The sequence below is a fragment of the Solanum stenotomum genome, chromosome 4 (genome assembly GCF_019186545.1).
Source record: "Solanum stenotomum isolate F172 chromosome 4, ASM1918654v1, whole genome shotgun sequence".
NCBI classification, from domain to species: domain Eukaryota; kingdom Viridiplantae; phylum Streptophyta; class Magnoliopsida; order Solanales; family Solanaceae; genus Solanum; species Solanum stenotomum.
The window spans coordinates 51523694-51534408 of NC_064285.1; positions in this window are offsets into that span (position 1 = coordinate 51523694).

The following is a 10715-nucleotide window of genomic DNA, read 5'->3' on the forward strand; positions in this document are numbered from 1 at the left end:
GTTTTAAGAATTGAGTAGTTGAGTATGAGGATGAGGAGAGTTGAATTCATGTTTTTTAAAAATTAGTATAAGGGAACTAAATATTCCTAATAGTAAATGTTTTACTTTAAAAATGAGAGGAAACTTTGATTTCCAAATGAGTTCATGAGAAGTTTTTGAGCACTATCTGTTTTAAGAGAACCTTTGAGTAATAATATCAAAATTTGAGGATAAGTAAATGTTTTTAAACATATGAACATGAGTTATATTATTGGGAGTAGTATTGAGCACCAATATGAGGACGAGTTCAGACAACTCAAAGTCCTCATAAACCATGTATGCTAACATGGGTAAAGGGTCATACTTTTTAGATGATTCCTTATTTCTTTTAAGCATAGCTTAGTGAATCCAGTTAGTTGAGGATGTCTTATACTCCGTCAAGGTATGGGACAGTTCTAGCACTTGGGGGAGACGTTGTATCATCACATAAATGTCTTGAGTCTATCTCTAATGCGTTTAACTTTCTTTATAGCCTTATGAGCCTAATCTCACCCAATCAAGGCTACTTCACCTACTTCAAACCAACCAACTAGAGATCTGCATCTACGCCCATACAGTGCCTCATAAGAGGCCATCTAAATACTGGAATGAGAGTTGTTATTATAGGCAAACTCTATGAGATGTAGGTGATCGTCCCAATTACCCTTGAAATCGATCATGCAAGCTCTCAACATGTCCTCTAGGGTCTGAATGGTACATTCTGCTTAACCATCTGTCTGTGGATGAGATGTTATACTGAGATTTACCTGAGTACCAAGACCTTTCTAAAATGACTTCCAGGGATGTAAACCGAGGACCTCTATCTGAGATAATAGACAAAGGAGCCCATGCAACCTGACTATCTCATTGATGTAGATTATGGGTAGTTCTTCGTCGAATCTGTAGTCTTGACGGCAAAAAACTGAGTTGACTTAGTAACTCTGTCCATTATCACCCAAATAGAGTCATGTTATCTGCGAGTACGAGGTAAACTCGTAATGAAGTCCATGTTTATCACTTCCCACTTCCATGTAGGAATGCAAATCTTTTGAGTCACACCTCCTAGTTTCTGATGTTTTACTTTAACCTGTTGACAATTAAGACACTTATCCACGAACTCTGCAATGTCCGTCTTTATGTCGTTCCACCAATAGACTTTTTATAGATCACGGTACATCTTAGTGGCACTCGAATTAATAGAATATCTGGAATTATGGGCTTATGTAAGGATCTGCTGCCTTAACTCACCCACATTTGGAACATATAAGCGACCTTGGTAATGAAGTACACCATCTCCCCCTTGGGAGAAAACCTCAACTTTTTGCTGATGAACTGCACCTTCTAATAGAAGTAATATAGGATCGCTATCTTGTTTTTCCTTGTTTTTCCTTAACCTCCGCTACCAATGAGGATTCTGATCCATTCTGAATTATCACACCACCATCTGACGTGTCTGTAAGGAAAACTCCTAAGCGAGCAAGCTGGTGAAATATCTTTGGCTAACTCTTTCGTTTCTTCCTAAACATGTGCTACACTACCCATAAATAGTCTACTACGAGCATCAGCCACTACATTGGCCTTACCTGGATGGTAAAGCACATTCATGTCACAGTCTTTGAGGAATTCAAGCCATCTCATCTAACGAAGATTCAGATCATTTTGGGAGAACACATATTTTGAGGCTCGTATGATCTGTGAACACATCAACATGAACACCATACAAATAATGTCTCCAAATCTTAGGGCAAACACTACAGTTGCAATCACTAGGTCATGAGTCGGGTAGTTCTTCTCATGGACCTTAAGCTGCCTAGAAGCATAAACTATGACCTTACCTTGCTGCATCAATACATAACCTAGGCTGACCATAAATGTGTCACAATAAACCACATAACCATCTGAACCCTCTGGTAGAGTCAAGACCGGAGTTGTAGTCAACTTGGTCTTCAGTTCTAATAAGCTTTTCTCACACTCATCTAACCACTGAAACTTGACCTTTTTCTGAGTTAACTTGGTCAATACGGAAGCTATGGATGAAAATCTTTCAACAAACCTCCCGTAATAACCGGCCAAACCCAGGAAACTTTTGATATCAGTCGAAGAGGTAGGTTTGAGCTAGTGTTTTACTACCTCAATTTTCTGAGGATCTACTAGGATCTCTTTGTTGGATACCATATGACCAAGGAAAATATACTGACTGTAACCAGAATTCACATTGCTGAACTTAGCGAATAACTGGCAATCTTTGAGAGTTTGTAGAACAACTCTTAGATGAGTCGCATGCTCTTCCTCACTCCGAAAATAAATGAGGATATCATCAATAAAAATAATAACGAACATGTCTAAGTACTATTTGAACACCATGTTCATTAAGTCCATGAAAGGTACATGAGCATTTGTTAGTCCAAAAGATATAACTACAAATTCATAGTGGCCATATCGAGTCCTGAAGGTTGTCTTTGGGATGTCACTATCTCTGACTCTGAGCTGATAGTACCTGGATCTGATGTCTATCTTAGAAAAGGAACTAGCACCCTGAAGTTGTCGAACAAGTCATCAATCCTAGGAATTGGATACTTATTTTTTATTGTGACTTTGTTCAACTGACGATAGTCAATGCACATCCTGAGAGCCGTCTTTCTTTCGCACGAATAACACTAGAGCACCCATGGATAGATGTTGGGTTTGATGAAGCCTTTATCTAGAAGGTCTTTCAATTGTTCTTTCAATTCCTTTAGCTTAGCTAGAGCATTTTGTAAGGGTGGAATAAAAATGGGCTAGGTATTTGGAAGGAGATCTATTTCGAAGTCGATTCCCTTTAGGGAGTAACTCTAGGAATATCTTCCAGGAACACTTTTGGAAACTCATTTACGACAGGGACTGACTCTAGAGTTGGGGTTTTGGAGTTTGAATCCATAACCTAAACAAGATAATAGATATACCCTTTAGAAATCATTTTCCTGGCCTTAAGGTAAAAGATAAATCGACCTATACGCACTGAGCAACTACCATTCCACTCTAACACTAGCTAGTTTGGAAACTGAAATCGAACGAACCCAGTTCTACAATCGATTGAAGCATGACAGGAATTTAACCAATCCATTCCCAGAATGACATCGAAGTCTTCCATTTCTAACTCTATATGGTCCGCTAAGGTGACTTTCTGGAAACTGTGACAAGACGATTTTTGTATACCCGTCTAGCTATAACTAGGTCACTAACTGGAGTAGATACTGAGAAGGGTTCAGAGAGAGTTTCTGAACTGACACTGAAACTTATTGCTATATACGGAGTTACAAAAGAAAGTGTAGCCCCTGGATCTAACAATGCATAAACATCTAAATGGAAGACTTCCTAACGCATTAGTGACCACATCGGGAGAATTTTCTTGGTCTTGGCAAGCCTGCAGAGCATACAACCTATTCTGGTGTTGACTACCAAATGTACTAGACGAGGCACCCTGCTGAATGGGCGACATGTTGGCACTACTGAAGTAGTAGACTAAAACCATGTTACCTTCTTTTCCTTGCCTGGCAGAAGGGCAATCCTTCAATCGATGACCAGACTGACCGCATCCAAAACACCCCTCTCTGCCAGCAAGACACTTACCCGAATGGTTCTTACCACACTTTGGACAAGTTGAAAAAGTCTGATTATCTGAAGCACTCCCCTTTGACTTAGAGCCTGATGCCTTGCCTTTCTAATACTGTCGAAAACTGAGGGACGGAGTGATATCTGATGAAGGTGCTGGAGTTGTAGACCTTTACTAAAACTATGAGCGATTTGCACCGCCCGACCTTTGCTGAGGGTATCTCTAATTCCTTGTTCTAGCCTTTTTGTTCTCCTTAGCCATTTCTGTAAGCTTATCTCCCTCAACCTGCTAAGTATGAGTCATTATCCTGGAGATATCCATGTCTCCTAATAGCATACATCTATGCACTCGGTCTTGACCAGATCGAATACTCTAAACAAGAAATTGTTCATTTGTGCTCTCGAATCAACAACCATGTGTGGAGCATACCTGGAGAGCTGAGTGAACTTCAGCCTGTATTCTTGGACTAACATTTAACCCATCTTCAAATTCATGAACTCTTGGGCCTTAGCCTCCCTTAACTCTCTCGGAAAGAACCTATCCAGAAAAGATCTAGTAAAACAGTCCCAAAGAAAATTTGATCACGGTGTAAGATTCACCTAAAAGAAATGGTCAGATTAATTTAATTCAAATTCACCAAAAAAGAAAGTTCAATGACGTTGATGAAGATCATCAATCAAGAGAGAGAGTCAAATTAGTTTGATAAAGTACAAGTTTAAATGATTTATATATATATAAAAAATAATTTGTCAATTACAATATTTTATTTCTTTAAATCTCATTATTACCATTTATTTAATTTTCTTATGCCTCTCTTCAATTAATCAAGGGAAAAAAAGACAAATATACCCCCCAAACTATCATAAATGGCATGCAGATACCCTCCATCATATATTTGGGACATTGGTGCCCGTGCCCTCCAAAAACTAGAGCATATATAGTCTTTATACTAACAGACATACACATGTCATAATCTTATCCTCCAATCCAACATTTATTAAATATCAGATCGACGGATAAGATTGTGTCACGTGTCCCTATTTAGTCTTCCGTTAGAGTGAAGGGCATATATGCTCTAGTTTTTTAACGGCAGGGGCACCAATGTCCAAAAGTATGAAGGAGGTATCTGCATACCATTTACGATAGTTCGGGGATATATTTGTCCTCTTTCCCATTTTTCAATTATACTTTTTTTTTAATCTTTTCTCTATTTTTTTTCTTATTTTATAATTAAAGGATTAAAAAATAGCAATAGTACTATTTATGTTTTTCTCGATTTCTTTGGCTTTTTACTCTTTTTTATTACTCCCTCTGTCCCAATTTATGTGACTCACTTTTCTTTTTGGTCAGTCTCAAAAAGAATGACACATTTTCTTATTTGGTAAATATTTAATGACATTATTCCTATTTTACCCTTCTTGAATCTCATTATTTCAATAGTTTCACTCTTTTAATTTAAAGAAAAAGTTATTGAAAGGCAATAAAGTACAACTACTTTTCTCTTTTTGCTGGTAGTCAACGATACTTTAACACTTTTTTCAATACTTTGTCATAACCTGTTCTTTCTTTTCACCACTTCTAAAAATTCAACACTCACTTTAAAATCACTGATTGGAAAAACTGTAAAAGGAAGAATTGAAAAATTAAAGATGAAGTATCTCTACTTATATGGAGTCCATTAGCTAATATTTTAAAATTTGGCAAAAAAATTTGCGCTAGAAACTGAAAATTTTAATCTTTTCCCACATTTTTTTTATGTTATCAATTTTTTGAAACTATAATTAAAATCATGAAAAAAAAAAACTACTTTTACCTGCAATGGCAAAAACTCAATCATTTTGGAGTCTTTCTTCTTCATTGAAAGATTAAGGAAGAGATAATGGAGAATGGAGAGTGGAGAAGAAAGAAGAGAGAGAAATAAATCTATTGGACTCTTTTGGGTTTATATTAATGACTGATGTGATATTACTTATGAGAGAGAAAAGTCATAAACTTTTCTATTCAAAGTGAGATATAGTATTTTTTTTTTATTTAACAATTTAGACTTATTAATAAGGGTATTTTCGGAACATGGTAGAGTCTTTTCATTTTTCTTAAAATTTGTGTCAAATTAAAGTACATCATATAAAATGGGACGGAGGGAGTAGTATTTTGTCCTTTTTTTTGTTAATTTCTTTTGCTCTTTACTCACTTTTTGGTCAGTAAATTACTATAATGTTCACCCATTCTTATTTTTTGATGAACGAAATGGTAATGATTGTGCCCAATAGTTACAATATTCTTATCTTCCATATTTATGGTATGTTACAACATTTTCACATTCCGCCTAAGTAAGTTAAAACAAAAATTCATATAACTTATAATCAATTTATTATAGTTCTAACAAGAGTTAACAAAATTATGATTTTATGACGAGCAAAAATGAATAAAAGGTTATTCCAGAATAATTCAATTTTTTTTTTATCAATTATCCTTCAATAAATATTGTAAACATTTTTTGCTAATTTTTTTTCAATATTAGTAATGTATTTACCTCAAGTTTCATTCATATGGTGAATTATCTTATAAATTAATAATAGTTACTAATTTTATCATCTCACTTTTTACTTATTTATTTTTTTAAAAAATACTTAGGAGTTGTAATATTAGAATTGATATTACATGCTATTTTATGCAAGTAAGGGCAAAGCCTTAGGAGATGAAAGGTTAGAATTTATTTTACTTTTTTTATAAAATATAGTGTTAACAATTAAATAAAGTAGTACAACTTAAAATCTAAATGGATTTGAGATTTAAAAAAAGAATATTTTAAAATATAGTGAAAACACTAGTTTGTAGATCTAATGAGATATTTTGTAAATGAGCGAGCGCGGCTAAGTTTACTAGTGTAGAATAGAACTAAGTACTAGTAAAATTAGTGAGGCTAATATGGTAACAAAATCTATTATATTAGTGTAGATAGCAATTACTACTAAGTTAAAGGACTACAATCTAAAAGGCGGACTTTTCGTGTTATTTATTTAAAAAAATTGTGTTCTTGACGGAAAGATCGAGGTTCTATGGCTACCAATAATGGCGGAGATTTTCCTGAAGATTTAATCAGAGAAATTCTACTTAGATTACCTGTGAAGTCATTGTTGAGGTTCAAATGCATCAGCAAAAACTGGTACACTCTTATAAAAAATCCTAGCTTCATCCGTGAACACTTGAATTTTAGCAAGAACAAGCCCCCACAACTCTTGATTTATGATTATGGTGCACCCGGTGATTTCCCTCCCATCACTTTCATTTCCGATTATGGTATAGATGCTCCTACACATGAAGTAAATCCCCAAAGTTTCGAAGGTATGACAAACCTCTTAAGTTCTATCGATGGCTTGTTTTTCTTGGAAAGAGAAATTAATAATGATGTCTTGTGTGCATTGTGGAATCCTGCTACTAGGGAGGTGAGAGACCTCCTTAGTGCAGTCGGAATCATATTTGAATCATTTTTCAGTTCTGATCGATTTTTTGGATTTGGATTAGATGTATTAACTACCGATTATAAAGTGGTTTACTATAATTGCAAGAATGAAAATGCAGCTGTATATTCATGTTCTAGGGATTCATGGAGAATATTCAAACATGAAAATGTTTGTGACAATCGAAATGCCGAATGTGTGGATACCTTTTATGGTAGTACTACTTATCTAAATGGATCTTATTACTGGATGTTAAGGAAAAATGTCAATTTCAACTTTACTTTCAAATTCCTTTCATTCAACTTTGGGAATGAGGTGTTTGAAGTGATTGAAGGGCCGCTACATGATTGTGCTATTCGTAGTTGGACTGCAGATCTAATGATTCTTGATGATTCCATTGCCATTTTGAACGAAGTTGACATGTTTATTTATAATGTATGGGTAATGATCCAACCAGGGGTTTGGAACAAGTTAGCTACCTTTGATTGCTTTTTATGTATCAAGTCTTGTTGTGATAATTCTCTAATTTGGTCGAGTGGATGTTTTGGATTGATCTCCTATAATGTTAAGACAAAGAAGACGAGATATCTTGAATTTCAGCATCCATGCCTAGGTAGAAGTCCAACTTGGAGAGGTTTTGGGATTTACTATTATAAAGAGAGTTTAGTAACAATTAAACGGCAAGAAAATGGATAGCTAGACCATGAGGGCTTCTTGGTGACAAAATAGGCGATCAAATATTAAATTTCAATAAGAAGCCTTAAACTTATTCAATAAGATGTTCATGACTTATTCAATAAGATGTTCATGTATCTTTATTTACAGTTCATCTGCTTTTCTAGTCAAGACAAAATTACATGTTTCAATATAAGGTTCATTACTTACTTTCATTGTTGTTGTACAAGATAGTTGAGCTTGGGAGTTTTTATCAATACATTAAGATAATTCTATGTTTGAGGTTCATTTCTAACTTTATTATTACTTCATAATTCATTTACTATATTTTCCAATTATAAATTTTGAGTGAATTGAAGTTCTTTTTATGACGAGCAAGATAATGACTTTAAATTAAATATTCTATTTATGTACTTGCATAGAGGACGCAATTGAGCAGAGCATACCACCCTTGTCATAGTCAGTGTTCTATTTATAGTCGTGATTGTTATCATAATCAATAAGGTCAAAATTTCAAGTCATGTGATTGATAACTTTCATGCACGATCTTGAGAGCACTGAATTAGAATAAGAGATTTACCATCATATTTGTTTCATTTAAAAAAATAGATAATTTAAATGAAACAAACTTGTTTTACATGACAAATTCTTGAATGCTTAATAATTTTTCCTTCAATAAAAAAAAAAACAAATTCTTTCTTCAAGGATCGATGAAAAAAGATCAAATTGGAATTCACTAAAATTCAATTCATGTAACGACCCTATTTAATGATTAAATTAAGATTATAAGTTTAATTGTAAAAAAAAAATCTTAAGTTTTCCATTGTTGTTCATAAGCCATAAGACCTATGTCACTGCAACTCATTATGATCATCTATGGAGGAAAAATGGAAAAAAGACTTGCTTTGTCTTTTCCTTTTTCAATTCTATTTGAGATGAGCAAAAATAATATAAACTTCTATTGTTATCATTCAGTTAGGTACTCAATTAATAATTGTAATTTAATTTTTTTATTTTAATATTGTTTAATAAAAAATGACTTTCTAAAATAATAATTATACCTTGAATGATATATAAAAAATTAACAGGAAAAAATCCATCATCATCGCACACCAGTGTTTTCAAAAATATTCTTTGGGGCGAGTTCCAGATGAGTCTCGGGGCGGGGCCTACAAAACCGCTTCGGGGCTCAAATTGAAGATGTATATCCATAGGCCGTAAGTCCTAGAATTTAGGGCATAAGCTCCAAGCGTAATAGCGCAAGCCCTGGTCGTAAAAACGTACGCCCGGTGCGTTTTTTTAAAAACTTTTTTTTTTGCTTTAAATCATGTTTTTTATTATTGGTGCAATGATATTTCTCAAATAGTAATTGTAATATTCTTTTTCTTCATTATTGGTTATTAATACCTTTCTCAAATAAAAATCATAATATATTTTTCTATATATTATAGGTTGTTTATTAAATTTATTTGTAAAATAATTGAAAGTTTTACTTTTGCCTATTTTCTTAGTAATAAAAATTATAAAATTGAATATACATGAGACTACGTCCCNCATAGATCCATAGGTCGTAAGTCCTAGAATTTAGGGCGTAAGCTCCAAGCGTAAAAGCGCAAGCCCTAGTCGTAAAAACGTACGCCCTGTGCGTTTTTTTAAAAACTTTTTTTTTTTTGCTTTAAATCATATTTTTTACTATTGGTGCAATGATATTTCTCAAATAGTAATTGTAATATTTTTTTTCTTCATTATTGGTTATTAATACATTTCTCAAATAAAAATCATAATATTTTTTTCTATATATTATAGGTTGTTTATTAAATTTATTTGTAAAATAATTGAAAGTTTTACTTTTGCCTATTTTCTTAGTAATAAAAATTATAAAATTGAATATACATGAGACTACGTCCCGTAGATCCATATGACTTACGCCTCGTGTCTCGGAGCTTACATCTCGCCCATACTATATAAAACGTCTTGTCTCATGTCCCTGCCTTTTAAAACACTATCGCACACTTTTCTAATTCATGTTATGGTTGGCAAAATTATAAAAAAAAAAATTAGATTGATACATAGTTTACTTTATTAAGAAGAGATAATCTTCTATAACCATTTAAAATTGGGAAGAGGGTTAAAAATGTCCTTAACGTATTGGATCAAAATTGCCCTTTACGTTTTTTTCGATTTAAATATGCCCTCTTTCAAATCACTCATCCGCTATTTTCAAATCTCTTACCTATAAAAATTGCAAATAAATCTATAAAATTAATTAAATGTGTTCAAATTGAATTTAAGTTTTATCTCATGCACAACTTTAATCTTCCCATGAATTTCATGTTTGAAGTTCGAAATATAAAATATAGATATTTGCAAACAAAAACTTAAGATAAAAAGAATATACTCACAAACATAAAGTAATTATATAATAATATGAAGCTTTTCAAAGAAAAATGAATTTTTTTTTTAAAAAAAAAAACTTCGAACTTCTAATAAACGTGAAAGGAAAATCTGGAAAGGAAAATAAAATTTAAAAACTAATACAAAATTATGCAGTTTGAATAATTTAATTTAAAAATTACCTTAGCTGCGTTATAAACACAAATAAACAGAATTTGAATTTCTACTCTATCCACAAGAGAAACACACAATATTCATCTATATATAAATGGAGTTGTAATTTTTTAAGGCTTTTATTTTGGAAAAAGGGTCTGAAATATATCCGAACTTTGATTGAAATTATTGTAACGATACCAAACTTTGGAAAGGACATTTTATGATGATTGCATTATGTTGTAATTTTAGTTTGTGATGATTGCATTATGTTGTTTTTGGTTAAGATATCAAGAAAATGGCAGGGGTGGACCCACCCTTAGCTAAGGGGTGTCTTTGTCGGAAAATTACATTGTATATAAAGGTCAAATTTTGGTTTATATATATATATATATATATATATATATATATATATATATATA